Source organism: Desmodus rotundus, chromosome 9, assembly GCF_022682495.2.
Source record: "Desmodus rotundus isolate HL8 chromosome 9, HLdesRot8A.1, whole genome shotgun sequence".
Taxonomy (NCBI): domain Eukaryota; kingdom Metazoa; phylum Chordata; class Mammalia; order Chiroptera; family Phyllostomidae; genus Desmodus; species Desmodus rotundus.
Window position 1 is genome coordinate 101,606,647 of NC_071395.1, and position 18,532 is coordinate 101,625,178.

The window sequence follows — 18,532 nt, forward strand, 5'->3', positions numbered from 1 at the left end:
AAATTTTAAGTTACTTAAAAGAATCTCTAGCGTTATCATGTCCAAAAAACATTTTACTGACGGTTAGAAGAAACGGGGTAATGAATGTAAAAGTTGTTGGTAATTCATAAATTGCCTGCAAATATAAACTGCCGTTGTTAAATGCCTTTATTGTTACACGGCCCACTCTCCCCTCGTTGTTACCCCTCTCCCCTCGTTGTGCCTCCATTCGGTCCTGGCACCTCCGAGCAGCTTGCGGGGGCCCGCTCGCCACCACCTTCGAGTTCCCGCCTCTTTCTTCTAAGCCCCCTCCTTCCCTTCAAATCCCCTGGCCCGGAGAGATCCCTGAGACGCCTGCGCGCTAGGGGAAAGTAGGCGGAGTCCTGAGGAAGAAGGAGGAGGGGCAGGAGAACCCAGGGAGGGGCGGAGAGTAGAGGGGGCGGAGGCCGCGCGGGGTGGGGCCCGGCGGGTGCGCGCTCGCTGCGTCGACGTGCCGACGCCATGACGTTCCGGCCGGTGTGTGTCGGTGTGTGTGTGAGTGTGTGAGTGTGCGCGTTCAGAGTGTGTGTGTATTTGTGTATCGGCGGTCCCGCAGGTCCCGGATGTTGCGGACAGTATGAGGCGAGCGCAGGGGGACGGGGACCAGCAGCTGTTGCCGCCGTTCTCAGGTGAGTGGGGGGGAGGAGAGTCGAGGGAGAGGGTTGTCTTGTCGGAGTGGGGGGCGCCTCCCTTAAGAGGTGGTTGACCCCCCACTCCACCCGCCCCCTCCTCCAGGCACACATATACTCTTCACTGCCCCTTTTCCCACATCCCGGGTTACGTGACTTGTGAATGCCAGAGCTTAATCAACCGTTCCTTCTCTCAATCCCAAGCATTCAGGAGACACAAACGCGCCCCCTGCCTTCAGCCCCCCCCACGTCATTTTCCCAGCCCCATCCCCCTTGCCAAATAGTGAGCTGTCGCCTGCGGCGAGATGGGTGACTGCGCATGCGCGAGTGTGAACGAGCTCGGGGTGCTTGTTCCCTGCCCTCGGGGCGCATGCGCATCGCTGTGTTGCAGGGACCTGCGGGATAAAAGAGCCCCTTGACCACGCGACCGCCTTCTTCCCCGGCAGTGGGCTAGACTTGCTGCCAGATAGCGAGCCTGTTGCTCCTATCCTAAAGGGAGAATTTAAATTATTTGAGGGCCTTATTGACAGAGCACTGTTTGCATCTGGTGTTGCCTTAGAGACTCCCAGGCTACAAACGCTTCCTAGAGCCAACATGCCCCACGCTGACCCTTTTGAAACTGTCACTACAACTTACAGTTCTAGCACTACTTTTCTTTACTCCCATCGTTATACTGTGTTTTAAATGCAAACATCCCCCAAATTTTGGAGTCGGTGCCCAAGCCCATTCAATTACTCTGGTAGGGGATTTTGGGAGGATTTCTGAGGACTAAGGGTAATAAAAAAGAAAGTAAAGGGGGTTTCCTTTTAGCAAAATTCTTAATTATCTTCAAAGAACTAGATAAGGTATAGAAAAAGAGCGTACAGTATAAGGTTTAGAGTAGTAGCTGTAAATCAGTATATCAAAGTTCTCTCCTCGCCAGGCCTCTTATTTATGTGAGCTATTTACCTCTTTCTTAGTAAAAGATGATCTTCCTTAGCGCTTTCGTTTTAGCTGTACATTATTGATGCTCTGTGAACGTCACATGAAAACAAAAGCAATCTGAAACTACTGGTGGACAATAGCTTATCCAGTGGAGGTTTTAACTCTTAAGTAATGAGAGTGCGAGTTACAAACAGCAATTTAAAACTAGGAACTTTGCACTACAGTAATATTTCAGTGATAAAGGCCCTGGTGGCAGACTATGCATGGCCCTTTAATTTGCTCCCGTGTTGCCCTCTTTTGCATACTTTGCTGTTTCTTACCTCTGTCATCAGAATAGGGTGAGGAAATGATAAACTCTCACAGAGGGTTGGCTGAATAGCACTGAAATGAATAGCCAAATTGTTGGGTGCCAGGGGGTGTCGGGACAGGGTGCATTTCTGCATTTTTCAGATATCTTTGCCAACTCTGACTCCTGTCTGGATAACTGGGAATGGGATATATTAATAAGCCTTATTTTCTGTTCTCTTTCTTTTGTGTTCTTTCTTTGGTATTCTTCTCTCAAGGCTTTTTTGGCTGCCATTTTTAATTCTAAGACCTAATGTTCTTGGGCCTTAAAGTATACGGGTATATTCTTTTTCACTTTCCCATTTAACTCTGGCCTTTGCATGGTTCAGCTGTCTTTTGTGCTGTTTTCTGTTGCCATGGTTACAGTGGAGCCAAGAGATGACACAGAGGAAACATAGAAATTTGGGGGACGTATGTCGTCCTTGCCCTGGGAAAGAGCTGGAGAGTCATGTTTTTTTCCTCTTGTTTGAACAGGAGGAGTGTTCAGTTGTTGTGACACTTAGGGAGCGGGTGGTGGTGTCCATTTGGTACTTTAGTGACCTCTCCTTTTAGAGCTCTTGCGATTGGTTAATGTTGTATGTGTCCAGACTTTAGTCAGGTTCTGGTAAAATCCTGAAGTAAAGCTATTGAGGTAATAAATGTCCATGTCTCTTCTTGGTAGGCTTCTGTCTTCTAGGATGCTTTGTTTTATCTGCAAACATTTCATTTGGTTGAATTTACTGAAGCCTCATTTAAAATTGTTATGATACCAAGGCATGGTATGCTTTCAGGATTTAAGATGAGTATCATTAAATAATTCTTACTGGTGCAGAGCCATGTTAAAAAAAAAAAAACTCTTCAAAATGAGTAACACATTTACATACATATGAAACAAAATTCAAAAGGTACACAGAAAAATTGAAAAATCTTTTTCTATTCTGTCCTTTCATCCATCTTGTTACCCTCCCCAAAGGAAATTGTTGCTACTTGTATCGTGTTTACCCTTCCAGAGATGGTTGATGCTTTTACAAGCATATACAACTATATATTCTTTGTCATTTTTAATAAAGATTTTATTTATTTACTTTTAGAGAGGGGAAGGGAGGGAGAAAGAGGGAAACGTCAACGCTTGTTGCCTCTCACGCATCCCCTCCTGGGGACCTGGCCCGCAACCCAGGCATGTGCCCTGACTGGGAATTGAACCAGCATTCCTTTGGTTCTCAGGCCAGCACTGAATCCACTGAGCCATACCAGCCAGGGCAGAATTTTTGTTTTTAATTGTTGTTTTACACAAATGGTAAGAAACTATACCCATTATTCTGCACTTTGCTTTTCTCATTTAATATATCTTGGCCATCAGTTAATAAAGTACATAGAGTGTCTCTTTTTAAAAGCTGGCGGGTATTCCATTGTATAGGTGTACTATCATTCATCTAGCTCTTATTATTGGAAACTTAGGTTGTTTACAGAGCTGCAATTAATGTTTTGTGTGTACTTTTCATGTACCTGAGTGTCTGTTGGGTAAATTCATAGTGGAAGGGCAGAATCAGAGACTATAGGCATTTTTAATGTTCTTCAGTATTGTTAAATTGCTTTCCATCAAGGTTGTATGAATTTATATTCCTGCCAGCAGAGTATGAGCTATATTGTCAAACATCTTTTATCTGTGTATGGTCTTTTATTTAAAATTTTAAAGTTCATTATATAGCTTGTTAAGTTTCATTACACCAGGAGTTGTGGATAAATGCCGTTGCTGTTTTGCATATGGGGGTGGTGGTGGAAGATACTGCTCAACTGAAGAATAATGTCATGGCAGTCAAGCCCTGTGCCTGGACAACACACCTCCCCATAGCAGCGCTAGGAAGACGTGGAAATCCTGTACTCTCATTCATTTAACTATTAGATGCCAGTTTTTCTATGCGAACTTGTATAAGCCCATAAATGAGGTTTTAGGATCTTTTGATAGCTGTGACTCAAAATGCTTTGTACAAGTGGACTGCCGTTCTGTTGAGGAATTGAAAAGCTAACTCAGTTAAAGTATGTTGGTACTAGCGCTATTTAAAAGTCTGCTGACTACAAAATATTTCACTGTGAGTTGTGAGGAAATAGAAAAACATTAAAAGATGTCTGTTTCTGAAGGAGCTTACAGCCCTGTTGGAAAACCAAATCTACTGAATATATGAAATAATAAGAGACCAGAAAACAGAACAGACACATTAATACAGTGTTCTATGCTGAGAGGACTTTGTAAACAAAGGATTAAGAGTTTTAGGGGAGTTCATTTGAGATACCTTGCTGGAAGAATTATATTTTGAGCCCTACTTTCTTTTTTTTACAACTATTCAAGTGAAAAAGTTTAAACACACAGAAAAACTGAAAGAATAGTACAGTTATTATCTTTATGCCATTATCCCCTAGATTCAACAGTTGTTAACATTTTACTATACTTGCTTTATATCTCTGCATGTGTGTTTATATGTATAAATTTTTGTATTGCAGACCTCATACATAATACATTAATACTTCAATACTTCGAATACGGTAGATGCGTCTTCTTAAAATACATTGTTTTACTTAATTGTTCTTACAATACATTGCCATAGTTAAGGCAATTAACAGTAATTTTCTAATACCATCTAATACCTATTTCATGTCCAGATTTTCCCATTTGTCTTGCAGATGACAACTTCTAGCTATTGGTATTTTTTTCTCTCCAAACATGCCTCTTTAGTCTCTTTTTAAGTCTAGAACAGTTTATATGGAAGCCACATAATACTGATTTTTTGAAGAGCCCAGGCCATTTGTCTTGTAGAATATGCCACTTCTAGAATTTTCTGATTGTTTTCTTAGTTTTATTTGATTTGTTCCTTTATTCATGTGTTTCCTATAAACTGGCATTGAAGTCTGAAGACTTGATTAGAATCAGGTTAAACACAGTTGGTACGAATACTTCATAGGTTTTGCTCTGTACCTCATATTGCGTCACAGTAAGAGAAGTGTAATGTTGTAATGTCTCACTGTTGATACTGAGCTTGATCATTTCTTAAGATGATAAATACAATGCGTCTCTATTGAAAAGACTTTTTTTCTTTGTAATTAGCAAGTGATCTGCAGAGTGGTGACACTTTGGCACTGTGCTGTTACACTTCTCCAGCCATCTTTCATCTGATGATGACGATCCTTGCCAGTTATTTCTTTGGTTGTTGTAAAATGGTAATTTTCCAATTCTCATTCCCCCAGTGTTCTGTAAGAATTGCCCTCATCAGTAAGGAATAAATTGTAATTTCTACCAAAAAGTTCAGGTAAATTCTTAGTGTTCCCTTTAACAATTTTCTGAGTAAGGAGATGGTATAATAATCACCTCTAACGGTGGCACATTGTTTCCTTTTCTTACTTTTTGTTTTAGCGTGATTATAAACTTACGGATTTTAATTTATTCTATGCTTTACCAAAATTTACTTTTCTTTGATGATCAAGATGCCCCATATTTGGCCTGTGGAGAGCCCTTTAAGCTTGATGTATGAGCACTTCCTTGCTTCCTTGCCTTCTAGTACAATAAGTTTCTGGCTCACTTTGCATTTTCCTGTCCCAGATGTGGAACCCTTGCCTCTCTGTGTGTGCATACCACATTTTCTTCCCTTTTAATATGTTATGTTGTCTTATCTCCCTATGGAGCTTCTGGAACCAAATTCTAAAAAATAAAGGTGCCTTTATTTTAACACAATGCACCTAGTGTTTGACTAATTTCTGTGCCACTGGCATTACTGGATCCTGGACCTTAGACTTCCCAGATTCCCTTTCTTCAGTCTTCAGTACTCTTTGTGAAAGACAGGTAGTGTCTCCGAAGAGAGCATTGCTCCCTTACACTCCCCTCCCCCTTAATAAAAGGCTAGCCGTAGAAGAGACGGGAGAATTTCTTCCCTCACGAGCAGTGTTGCTTTTTTTCTGAGATGACGGGTACACAAAATGAACTTTAGAGACTGAAATTGTGTTTATAAGCTTTCTGGGAGATGTGGGGTTTTGATTGTTATGTAAAAACATCTTTGTGTGTGTGCATATATGCACAAGTATTTGTCTTTTCTCTCTTTTCCTCAAATTACATGCATTTCTCCAGACAGTTGGAGTGTTATGTAAGATTATGCTGTAATAGCATATTTTTTTTCATTATCACTAGATTTTCAGAATAAAGAAGCAGTGAGACAAATTGTTCTTAATTAGGGAAAATTTTCAGATAGGCCATGAACTTTAATATCTAGCTGTCTCAACTCGGTCTGGAACAGCGCTGAATCCCGTGGGTTTCTTCTGTGCACCGCGGGCTCAGGAGAAATGGTGGTGCATCCAGTGTTTTCTGAAACTCCATCACACTAATGAAGGTTGATACAAACGAAAGATATAGTGGAACTGCCTTCAAAAGCTGGTTTTAGGGGCTGGACTAACTTTTGCCTTAGCAGAAAACGTTTATATTCGACGTTGATGTAGTGGCATTCTGAGTGAACTTATTTGAGTGAACTGATTTCAAATTACTCAAAGCCTGACAATAACGGTAGTCTGATATTTATCTGAAATTTGTTTTTCTTTTCACCATCTTCTCATACTTACTTCCAGACATAACATTGTTCTCGCCCTGGTTCCTCCATAAAGCAATACTGGCCCCATGTGAAATCCCGGTTATGTATTCAGGGAAGCACACCTGTTTCTCGTGTTTGCTTTCAGGCGTGGGCAATCACTCTGAAAGGCAGTGCCGACGAGTTTGTTACCAAGACCCAGTAGTTTTCTTTTGCTTTTGTTTTTGGCAAACTCCCACTGTAGGAAAAAAGATTCTAAGTATTCTGAAGTATAGCCTCTTTGGGAAACCCTTGGGCCGTCGTTCTCCCAGCTCTGGTCACGTTGTGGTAGAGCAGCAGTTGCCCACCCGCTCTGTGCCGCAAGGCTGGGCGTGCCGCTTGGGGAGAGCTGGGTGCAGACCTCCGAGTGGCGATGAGACCTGCAGACAGTAACCCTTATTTGACCACGAAGGCCTTTTTTCTTGATTGTTTCTTTTTAAGAAGCTGTAGCAATAAATCTTGCTGTGACATCAGCTACATCAAAGAAGGGCTTGCAGTAGTTTTCTGAAAACCTCTAATTCTTCCTATTTATTTGTTAGGAAAAATGTATATGTAATCATTCATCTCCTTAATTTGAAGTTTATGTAATTCTTTTCTGGTATTTAGGAACAGGTACTACTTCCTGTTTCTGTGATTTTTGGCTACTGTATCTTGTTTACTTCACTTAGCATAATGTCCATGAAATTCATCCATGTTGTGGCATGTGTCAGAATTTCCTTCCTTTTTATTTACTTTTTACCTTCTTTAAGATTTTATTTATTTATTTTAGAGAGGGGAAGGGAGGGAGAAAGAGAGGGAGAGAAACATCAGTGTGTGGTTGCCTCTCGCACACCCCCTACTGGGGACCTGGCATGAGCCCTGACTGGGAATCGAACTGGCGACCCCTTGGTTCACAGGCTGACATTCAATCCACTGAGCCACACCAGCCAGGGCAGAATTTCCTTCCTTTTTAAAGCTGAATTATATTCCATTGTATGTGTTTATTCATCTGCTGGTGGACACTTGCATTGCTTCCGTCTTTTGGCTATTGTTAATAATGCTGCTCTGAACATTGTAAACATACCTCTTTGAGATCCTGCTTGCAGTTCTTTTGGATATATACCCAGAAGTGGAATTGCTGAATCATAGGCTAACTCTATTTTTAATTTTTTTGAGGAACTGCCATGCTGTTTAACGTAGTGGCTGCACTATTTTACATTCTTACCAAGAGTGCACAAGGATTCCAATTTCTCTACATCCTCCACAACACTTGTTATTTTCTGTTTTTTTTAAATAGTAGTCATCCTAATGAGTGTGTTTTAATTTGTTTTTTTAACTTTATTCTATCTTTTTTTGAAACTAAGTTTTGAATTTTAGCAGAATCAGATTTATTATGTTTTTTCTTTGTAGCACGTGTTTTTTGTTTCTGAATGAAGGTCTCCTCCTCTATACTGAGGTAATAGTTACACCCTATATTTTCTTCTAAAAGTTTTAAAGTTTTGCTTTTCACATTTAGCTCTCTAATCTACCTAGAATTTATTTTGATATTTGGTGTGAAATAGGGATCTAATTTTTTCCATGAGAATAACCAGCTACCTCAGTATCATTTATTAAATCCCCCTACTACTTTATGTTTCCAAATATGTGAGTATTTGTGTCTGTATTTTCTGCCCTGTACTATTAGTCTGCTTGCATACTTAATTATCATAGCTTTGTAATAATTGTTCATATCGGATAGGACAAGTCTCACTAATCTTGTTCTTTTTTTGTTTATCAACCTACCTGAAAAACCCTGTCAGATTGGTATATTTTAATGAAGCCATTTGCTGTCTAAAATATATTGACATGATACATAGAATGGTTTTCTCCAGAAAAAAAAATAAGCTTCCCTTATCTAGCAGCTGATCATTAAGTTTGTCTCTTGTTCTGCATGAGCATAAAATTTCCATTTAATTTTTAGTTTTTTGGGAGTGATTTTTATTTTTATATAGGGATCTCATCTTTCAAATGAAGGAAAAGAAACTTATTTAAAATAGCTCATATAAAAGATTTATCAAAAGGAAATAGCTGTCATACAATCCAAGGAAAAGCTGAACAATCAGGCCTCAGAAAGGGCTGGAACAAAAACAGTTCCAAGGACTTTGGCAATAAGAGTTAACGGACGCTAGTGTTCCACCATAAATAGATCTCAGTATCCATGAGACGTAGTTGAGATTCCTGAGTGATATCTGATTTGGTCAGCCTAAGGCTTGATTTCCCTTGGGCCATATATCTGCCCCAGGTTCATCTGTGGTTGAGGATGGGTTGAAGGGAGATTTGGTCCAAACAGCCATGTTGGGAGTGGCTGGAATAGGAGGGAGATTCTCTTAGAGTGGTGTTTCTCAGACTCTCCCGTCTCGGGACTATTTATACTCTTAAAAAATTACTGAGGCCCCAGGGAGCTTTTGTTTACGTGGCTTATATCTATTGATATGAACCAGATTAGAAATCAAAACAGAAAACATGTTTTAGAAATATTGATTACTTAAAAAGGAAACATGTTACTTTTCTCATGTGAACATAAATTATATACAGGGGTGGGCAAAAGTAGGTTTACGGTTGTGAGTACGTGAAACAGTTTATTCTTGTATTATTATTTATTATTGTATTGTTTATTTGTATTATAACTGTAAATCTACTTTTGCCCACCCCTGTATTTTTATGTAAATAACTTAAAAAAAATTAGTGAGCCCTAGCTGGTGTGGCTCAGTGGATTGAGTGCCAGCCTGCGAACCAAAAGGTTGCTGGTTTGATTCCCAGTGCGGGTACACTCCTGCATTGAGGGACGGGTCCCCAATTGGGGGTATGCGAGAGGCAACCGATTGATGTATCTCTCACACATCAATGTTTTTCTCCCTCTTTTTCTCCTTCCCTTCCCCTCTCTCTAAAAATAAATAAAATCTTTAAAAAAATTAGTGAGAAGACTTTTTTGCATTTTTACAAATCTCATAAATATCCACTTAATAGAAGACAACTAGATTCTCATTTCTTCTATAGTTAGTCTGATATGATAGATTGTTTTAGTTGAAGTATATGAAGAAAATATGACCTCAAATGTTGTAGTTGGAAAAAGGAGGATTATTTTCAGACAGTTGTGCATATTCTTCTATGGTACTACACCAAAACTTGACAAATGGTAGTTTCTTATATGTTGCAGTGTGGAATCTGAAATCATATGTTACTGTTACATTAATCAATTGATAGGTCTTATACTTTGAATGGATCCTTTACCTATATATGATATTATAGTATCATGCATTGGTTGCTTGGGAAATATTGGTTCATTGAGTTAAGCATATCTTCCAAATGACACATTTTATAGTGCCATATCCAAAAACCATGTTAGTTGCCCTGGCTGGGTGACTCAGTTGAAGTGTTGTCCCCTACACCAACAGGTTGCAGGTTCAATTCCCAGTCACAGCACATACCTAGGTTACAGGTTTGATACCCAGTGGGAGGGGTGTACTGGAGGCAACAGATCAGTGTTTCCTTCTCTCTCTCTTCCCACCCTCTCTCCCTCTCCCCTTTCTTCTCTCCTCCCCCCTCCACCTACCCCCCATCAGTGAGCATATCCTCCAGTGAGGATTGAAAAAAAAAAAAAAACAAACCCGCACGTTAGTCAATATCACCACCCATCTCATCAGAAAAGTTTTTGAAATCTGTCATGCAGCCACAAGATTTCCAAATTTCTAACTTTTGATTAAAGGTTTAGGTTTTATCATTGGCAACATATACTGTCAGTTGTTTTCCTTGAAGTGACAGACTCATTTCATTTTCAAGAAAATGCCTGCTAAATAGTCATGTCTGAATAACCAGTTTGTTGCTTTGTTCCAAGTAAAAGTAGTGTTCTGTGAAAAAGGCAGTTAGTTCACCTCGCAACGCAGAGTCACACGTGCTTTTCCTAGAGAAATCCATTGTAATTGAATATCCTGCAGAAGTACTTTTTGCATATTTCTCATTTCACGCAGAATATTTATTTATTTACTTACTTATTTATCCTTACCTGAGGACATGCTCATTGATTTTAGAGAAAGGGGAAGGGAGGGTAAGAGAGAGGAAGGGAGAGGGAGAGAAACATCAGTGTGAGAGAGAAACATCCATCCATTGCCTCCTGTATGCACCCCGAGGGGGGACTGAACCCTCAGCTGCGGCATGTGCCCTGACCAGGAATCGAACTATGACGTTTTGGTTTATGGGGTGGTGCTCCAACCAACTGAGCCACACCGACCAGGGCCATCACACAGAATATTTAAAAGACCTGTACTCAAGGTTTTAGGTTTATAAAATTTATAATTTTTATTGCTTCATCAAAACCATTTTTAAGTGAAATTGACTTTTTAAAAATCATCAGTATATGGTGGTAAAAGACATACGACAGGTACAGTTGGATGCCATTACCTTGATTTATGCTAAGGCATCAGAAGTTTTACCCATTATTGATTTTTATACCACCAGCGGAAATGTCAATGTAATGAAAAAGGCAGATAATTTCTTAGTATTATGAAAATAGTTTTGACTTCACGGACTCTTTGAAAGGGACCTCAGAGATACACAGACTACACTTCGGGAACCACAGCCTTGTGAGAGGGCGTGGGTAGGGAAACAGAGGTCTGTAACTTAGGTATAACTTGTGTTTCATGATAGAATTTTACTGGGTTGCCAGGATGTTACTTAACGTCACTTAACATGAAATAAAAATGAATGAGATATTTTAAAAGATCATAAAATGTTTCAGATTTCTTGTTGAACATCTATATTTTTCTAGTAATTATTGTTTTCAGACAACAGAGTTTAAAGTATGCAGATTTTCAGCCAGCTATTCTTTCAAGTATGTGATAATCGTAGGGTAACTCATTTTAATATAGCTTCTGAAATTTATGTCATCATAGTAGCACATTGAAGTTTAATGTTTTTTTCCAGGCAATTGAATACATTTAAAAATCTGAGCTCCAAAAATTGCATTTAAGAAGATTTTGCTTTTTCAGAAAAGGCATAGAAGGGAATACCGTTCCTGCTTTGTACCTTCCCCCTTCCCAATTTAAATATTTTATGACAGAGAAAGGAGTAATGGTGTTAACTGACTTCATTTCACCAAACATCTGTTGACCATAAACAAAAGGTTTTGTAAAGGTAGGGGAGGGGTATGATCTGAAAAGAGTAGGGCATTAAACCAGTATTGCATACTTTGGTGTTCAGAAGAGGAAGAGGCCATTCAGTTGGGGAAGTTGGGATGGGAGTCAGGACTGTCTTTATGAAGGTTGCTTTTGAGCTGAGTTTTGAAGGGTAGGTAGTTTGAAAGCTGGAATTTTAATTGGCAGGAACAGGAAGGGAATCCAGACAGAAGGAATGTTGTGAACAAAAATGTGGAGGTGGGGAAATGCAGTGTGTGTGAGTAGTATTGGGTGTGTACCAGAAATAATGAACAGTGTAGCATTGCTGAAGCAAAAGACGCATGGAATAATGGGAGATAAGACAGGAAAGTAAATTGGTCCAGAACATGGCAGGTTTACTACCAAGGCCAGGTAGTAGGTGTTTAATGTGGTAAGTGATGGAGAGACTTGGAAAGTTTTTGATTGAAAAATAATATGATCAGATGTGCTTTCAGAAACTCTATTTGTCCTCATTCATTTATTATTTTATTCATTGACTATTTTTTTAAAGATTTTATTTATTTACTTTTAGAGAGAAGGGAAGGGAAGGAGAAAGAGAGGGAGAGAAACATCAGTGTGTGGTTGCCTCTCACACACTCCCAGCTGGGGACCTAGCCCAGGCATGTGCCCTGACTGGGAATTGAACCGGCGACCTTTTGGTTTGCAGGCTGGCACTCAATCCACTGATCCATGCCAGCCAGCGCTCACTGACTATTTTTTAAAATAGTTACTCTGTGACACTTAGTCATGAGGGATGGTGTATACAGAGTGGGCCAAGAGTAAGTTTACAGTTGTTTGTATGAAAAATAATACAACAATTAATAAATAATACAAGAATAAACTTTTGCATACTTAAACCTATGGGGCAAAAGTAGGTTTACAATTGTTTGTATGGAAAATAACACAATAAATAATAATACAAGAATATACTCTGTGTTTCATGTACTCACAACTGTAAACCTACTTTTGCTCTGCCCTGTATAATGGTGCACCAAACAGAATGTCCTTATTCTCATAGAATTTATAGTCTAGGAAAGGAGCTTCAACAAATAAACATAAATAAAATTACAAATTACTGTAAATGTTATGAAGGAAAGGAATAAATTAGAGTTAGGGGAATAATAGGGAAATTATATTTAGTTGGGGGAATCTGGGAAGGCCTTGCTGTGGAGTTAAATATTAATTATCTACCTATGTCAGATGTTATTCTGGGTGCTGGCGATATAGTTAACCAAAACAGACAAAAATTCCAGCTGTCATAAAGTATATAAACAAGATAAATAAAATACATGATTTGTTAAAAAGTGGTAAGTCCCAAGGAGAAAAATAAAGCTGGAGAAAGAGGTAGGGAATATTGAGTTGGGGTTGCAGGTTTGAATAGAAGGGCCAGGGACCATCTCACTAAATCACTGAAAATGTAATGTTGGAACAAATATCTATAGAAGGTGAAGAAGTGAATCAGAACTCCAGACAGAGGGAGTAGCAAGGGCGAACACCATGAGGAATGTACGTGCCTGGCAAGTTCAAGAAACCAGCGAGGAGGCCAATGTAGCTGGAGTTAAGTGAGCAAAGGAGAAAGCGGTAGAAATGAGGTCACAGAGGTTAGTGGGAGAACCTGTAGAGCAGTGGTTCTCACCCCTAATCGCATGTTAAAATTACCTGGGGAGCTTTTAAAAATCCTGATGCCTGGACTGCACCTCATAGCACTTAAATAAGGATCTTCGCAGGTAGGACTTGGTGGCAGAGGCGATGGAGAGAAGTAGATGGATTTAGGAAGTGTGTTAAAGAAAGAATTCATTTAATTATAGATTGAATGTGGGAGTTGAGGGAGAAGAAAGTGTCGAGGATGACTCCCAGGTTTCTGGCTCAAGCAATTGGATGGGTAGAGGTGCCACTTACTAAGATGGGAGTGAGGGGTAAAGGAATGGGAGGAGTAGGTGTGGGATTTGGAGGGAAGATCGGAAATCAGGAGTTCAATTTTAGACATGTTAAATTTGAGATGTGAATGAAGCTAAGTATAAGTATGTTAAGTAGGCAGAAATATGAGTGGAGCTTAAAGTCAGAACTTGAGTTAATAAATTTATATTATCTGCTTATTGGTAGTCTTAAAAGTATCTAAATGACATCATACAGGGTAAATTGGATGAGGGATGAACTGGTTAGCCTATTCCAGTAATTTCAACAAGAATTGGTAATAATGTGAATTAGGATGGTAGCAATTGCACTAGTATGGAAAGAGAGAGAGATTTGAGGACCTGTGGAGCCCACATCTAGTGGCAGTGGGCAGTAGGAAGGAATGAAAGATAACTGAGATACCAAGTCTGGGTGAATGATTGGTCTGTCAGCAGATGTAAAATAAGCAGAAGGAGCTGGTTTGGGGAAAATAGATAGTGTTTGACTTTGCATGTATTGCCATTTAGCAGAGGCTGCCTAACAGGTAGGCAGTTGAATCTCTTGCACTGGGCTTTGGAAGAGCAGATGAGGCTTGAAACATAGATCTGGGTTTCATTTATATATAATTGATTCACCATGGGAGTGGCAAAATTTATGAACATAACAACATCCAAAATCTTTATCGTGACCTGTTAGGCCCTCTGAGATATATATAGTCCTTTCCTGTTTCTGGTACAGTGCTTTTCCTTTGTTCACCAAGTTCAAGCTGCACTGGCCTTCCTTCTATTCTTCCCATATACCCAGCTAGATACTGCTGGGCTTCTGCACTTGCTGTTTTCCCGTCTTGACTCTTCCCTTCCCCTTGGTAGAGGGAATAGGAGTTTGGAGAGAAAAATTCAGAAGTTAATATCTGCAAAGTAGAGAAAATTCCAAGAGATCCGTGCATGTGGATGAGCTTCTGCAGTGGAATGGCCCTGGGAGCGATTGAAGTTGAAATCCCGTCAACACAAAGGCACCATCTTAGTACGCAGGGTCGTAGTGTGCCCCAATGCTCAAATCTCTTGACCAGAGATGCTCAGTCGACCAGTGGTACTTCTCTCCACCTTGGTGGTCTGATGATGCGATGGTGGTGGTGGTGGTGATGGTTGACCTTTGGAATATAACTTGTCTTGATGACGTCTTGACTCATTGCCATCCTGGCACCACTTATGGAAACCTACTCTGCATGGGTGAGAAACTTCCTTCAGTGAAAATTAATGGTTAATTATTCCAGAAACTTCTTGCTTGAAGAAACAACATGAAAACAGCAGGGAAGCCAATTGCATGTAGACTTTTTTAAAAAAAGGTTTTATTTACTTTTAGAAAGGAAGGGAGGGAGAAAGAGAGACAGAGAAACGTCAATGTGTGGTTGCCTCTCATGTGCCCCCTACTGGGGACCTGGCCTGCAACCCAGGCATGTGCCCTAAACTGGGAATCGAACCGGGGACCCTCTGGTTTGCAGGTCAGCACTCAATCCACTGAGCCACACCAGCCAGGGGTATGTGTAGACTTTGATACATTGTTAGGGACTACTTCTCTCCATGAGGTAGTATGTCACTCAAGTGGTGGTGATAATAATAGATGTGAGTAATGCACTATATACACAAATTCTTAAAAAGAGTTTTTGTAATTTCAAAATCTATACTGTATTTTCTTTTCAGAATAAAAAGATTTGCTTTTTCTGTAATACAAATGGAAAAAATAGAAAAAAATAAAATTAAAAAATTTCATGTTACTAAAAAATAATCTTTTAAATACATAGAATTCTTTGTATAGATGCATCATATTTAATTTGGCCAGTTCCCTACTAATGAATTTCCTTTTTCTCCAGTTTTTGCTTATAAGTTATGCTGTAATGAAAATCCTTGTATATAAATTATTATATACTGAGCAGGAATTTCAGTGTTAAAGGGTATGCAATGTTCAGTTTTTCCTAATTACTCTTTAAATATTTTTATAGTTAAAAGGAAATTTAAACAGCATTAAAGGACATTTTAATAAAGGGAAAAAATCAGTTTTATTCTTCTACCAGCTCTTTTGTTTTGGTTTTTAAGTACCTATTCTTAGGTCTCACTAGACCTATCAAAAGAATTTTGGGGTAGGCAAAGACATATACACAAAACAAATACATTTCTGAGCATCTTCTGTTAATTATCAGGTAGGGGAGTCTAAGTTATATTTGTTAACTGCTAAGAAAGTAATAACAAGTACTATGGGAATGTAGAGTGAACTGGGGTGATTAGGAAAAGCTCTACCTGGATCCAGAAGGGAGATATTCAAATAGAAGGTGGGAGAAATTCCTGGCTTTCAGAATGGTATGAACAGATTTGAGGAAGGCACATGGGGGAAAGGACACAGGACTGTACACATGAGCTGACAAGCAGTAACATCTAGACTAATGGGAGAGGATGGCTCATGTGGTGGTGTGGTGGAGAGGCTTGTCCAGGGTTAAAGGTATACCCCATGTGACCAGTTTTATTTCTAGGACATCTGAAGTTGTATGGATCTATAAAATAGATACATAGATGTGACCCAATTTAAGCAAAAGTGAATATATTAAAGTCTCTTTTTATAAGAAATATAGAAGGCTATTTATTTATATAAGTGAATTAATTTTAAAATATTTTATTTATTTATTTCTAGAGAGAGGGGAAGGGAGGGAGAGAGGTAGAGAAACACCAATGTGTGGCCTCTTGCACCCCCCCCCCCCACACCGGGGACCTGGCCCTCAACCCAGGCATGTTCCCTGACTGGGAATCGAACCTACGACTCTTTGGTTCAAAGGCCAGCACTCAATCCACCGAGCCATACCAGCCAGGACTGAATTATTTAAATAATGAACTTCCTGTAGATCTTAAAAGTTCTCATCACAAGAAAAAACAGTTTTTGTAACTCTGTGAGGTGATGGATGTTAAGTGGACTCACTGAGTCGCTCATTTCACAGTACAGATATCGAATCATATGTTGTACACGTGAAACTAATACAGTGTTATATGTCAGTTATATCTCAATTTTTTAATGAACTTCCCCACACTTAATATTTAGTTTGACAGACATGTTGCAACTTTTGTGGATCTTGGTTTCTTCTATAAAATCAAAGGGTTTAGATAAGGTGGTCACCAAAGTACTTTCTGGCACTGAAATTGTTACATGACCTTTCTAGAATACCTGGATTTTATGAAATAAATTGGCCTGTAGTTAGGCCGATACTCACTTCTGGCTCTTTAGCTAGCACAATAATGCACCTCCACACCTGTGGCAGCAAAGATCCTCAGTCGGATGGTCCTCTCATGGCTTCAGAGGTGTAGATCAATTCACCTTTAAACACTCCGTTGTTCTCATCATTTATTCCTAAGTGACATTTAGAGATTTTCGTTTGAAAGAATCTTATGGCTAAGATTAAACCTCAAGAGGATGCTGTGAGGTTGAGAGGAATTATTACATAGTAATAGTCAGTTTTAAATTATCCTCATGTAAATTATCTATAGGAATTTATTTCACACTGGCTTCCTTCTTTTACGTTTAGTTCACTCCCGTGATGTTTTTAATGTATGGCCACACTATGCAAACACATTTTTTTATTAGTTCAGCCCAGATACAATTTTGGATATAAATCTATAGGAGAAATTACACAATACATTCTAAAGTAAAATGTTAAGGATTTCCTTTTTACTATCAGTTTTGAATTAATTATACCACTTTTCAGCTCCTTAGTGTGGATAGTTGAGACATGACTAATACTTTTTAAACTCAGAGACTTTCTCTTTAAGTAAATCATATTCAAAGCTAATTAGTGACATACTTTAAGTATCTCCCTCCCAGCCTCACAGTCTGTTCACTAAATTGTACTATCTTTGACCAAAACGTTGCCTTTAGAGGGAACCAAGGTGAGGTGTCATAGGTGACCAACTAATTCCTCCTACAAGTCCTGTCAGGATGCTGCTACCTTGATGGGGTCTTCGAGATGCAGGACCCACCCCTGTTTTCCAAGTAAACATTTCTTCATTGTCACCAGGGTTGATTGGGTTCACGGAAAAGTGGCTAACCACGCTGCAAGGGGCGGGCAGATAAAACCTCCTGTACTTTGAGGGATAGTCTTTTCCATGACCAAGAAAACGTGTCTGCTCAGTCCATTCTCCTAGCATTGTGTATTATTAAAAAACTAATAACAATAGCTAGTGTTTACTGAGCACTTACTGTGTGTCAGGTACTGCTCTAAGCATTTTACATGTATTTAACTCATCTGATCTCCACAGCAACCTTACGGGAGAGGTATTCTTTATTAGTATTTTACAGGTGAGGAATCTGAGGCACGGTGAGGAATCTGAGGCACGGAGAGGTCTTTAAGTAACTTGCCCAAAATCGTACAACTACTGTATTGGGCTGAGCAAAAGATCACTTGGTAAGCGTGGAATCTTAACAAAGGGAAGTCATTTTATCTGGATTATGATATATTCATTCATTTTTAAAAACATTTATTTAGCATCTACAACTTGCGGGGCACTGTGTAGACACCAGGCTTACCGAGGCGAATATATAACACAGTCAGTTAAGTGCCCTCTTGGTACTCTGAATCTAGTGGAAAAGACAAATAATTGCAACAGCAAGAGGGTTACACATTCAGAGTGATCATGAGGAGAGCCCTGGCTGGTGTGACTCAGTGGATTGAGCACCAGCCTGTGAACCAAGGAGTCACCAGTTCAATTCCCAGTCAGGGCACGAGCTGGGTTGAGGGCCAGGTCCCCAGTGGGGGGTGTGCAAGAGGCAACCACACGTTGATGTTTCTCTCCCTCTCGTCTCCCTCCCTTCCTTTCTGTCTAAAAAAATAAAAAATAAAAGAGATGAGGAGAAAGCATTTAATTTTAGTTGGAGAGATTAGAGTAGATGTTTGCAAAGATGAAGGAAAGGCATTCTGGGTGGAGAAAACATTGTA

The 18,532-nt window shown here is 39.6% G+C and overlaps 1 protein-coding gene across 2 annotated transcripts in view; it reads left to right on the forward strand.

Moving 5' to 3' along the window:
• Positions 1-465: 465 nt before the first annotated feature.
• Positions 466-18,532, forward strand: part of SPOP (speckle type BTB/POZ protein) — a 73,456-nt gene continuing 55,389 nt past the window's right edge. Inside the window, exon 1 of one of the 2 annotated variants that reach the window (XM_024573453.4) lies at positions 466-647. The gene's annotated coding sequence lies outside the window, so the exon portion shown is untranslated. The remainder of the gene's footprint in view (positions 648-18,532) is intronic. The other variant, XM_045182201.2, reaches the window with a different exon arrangement.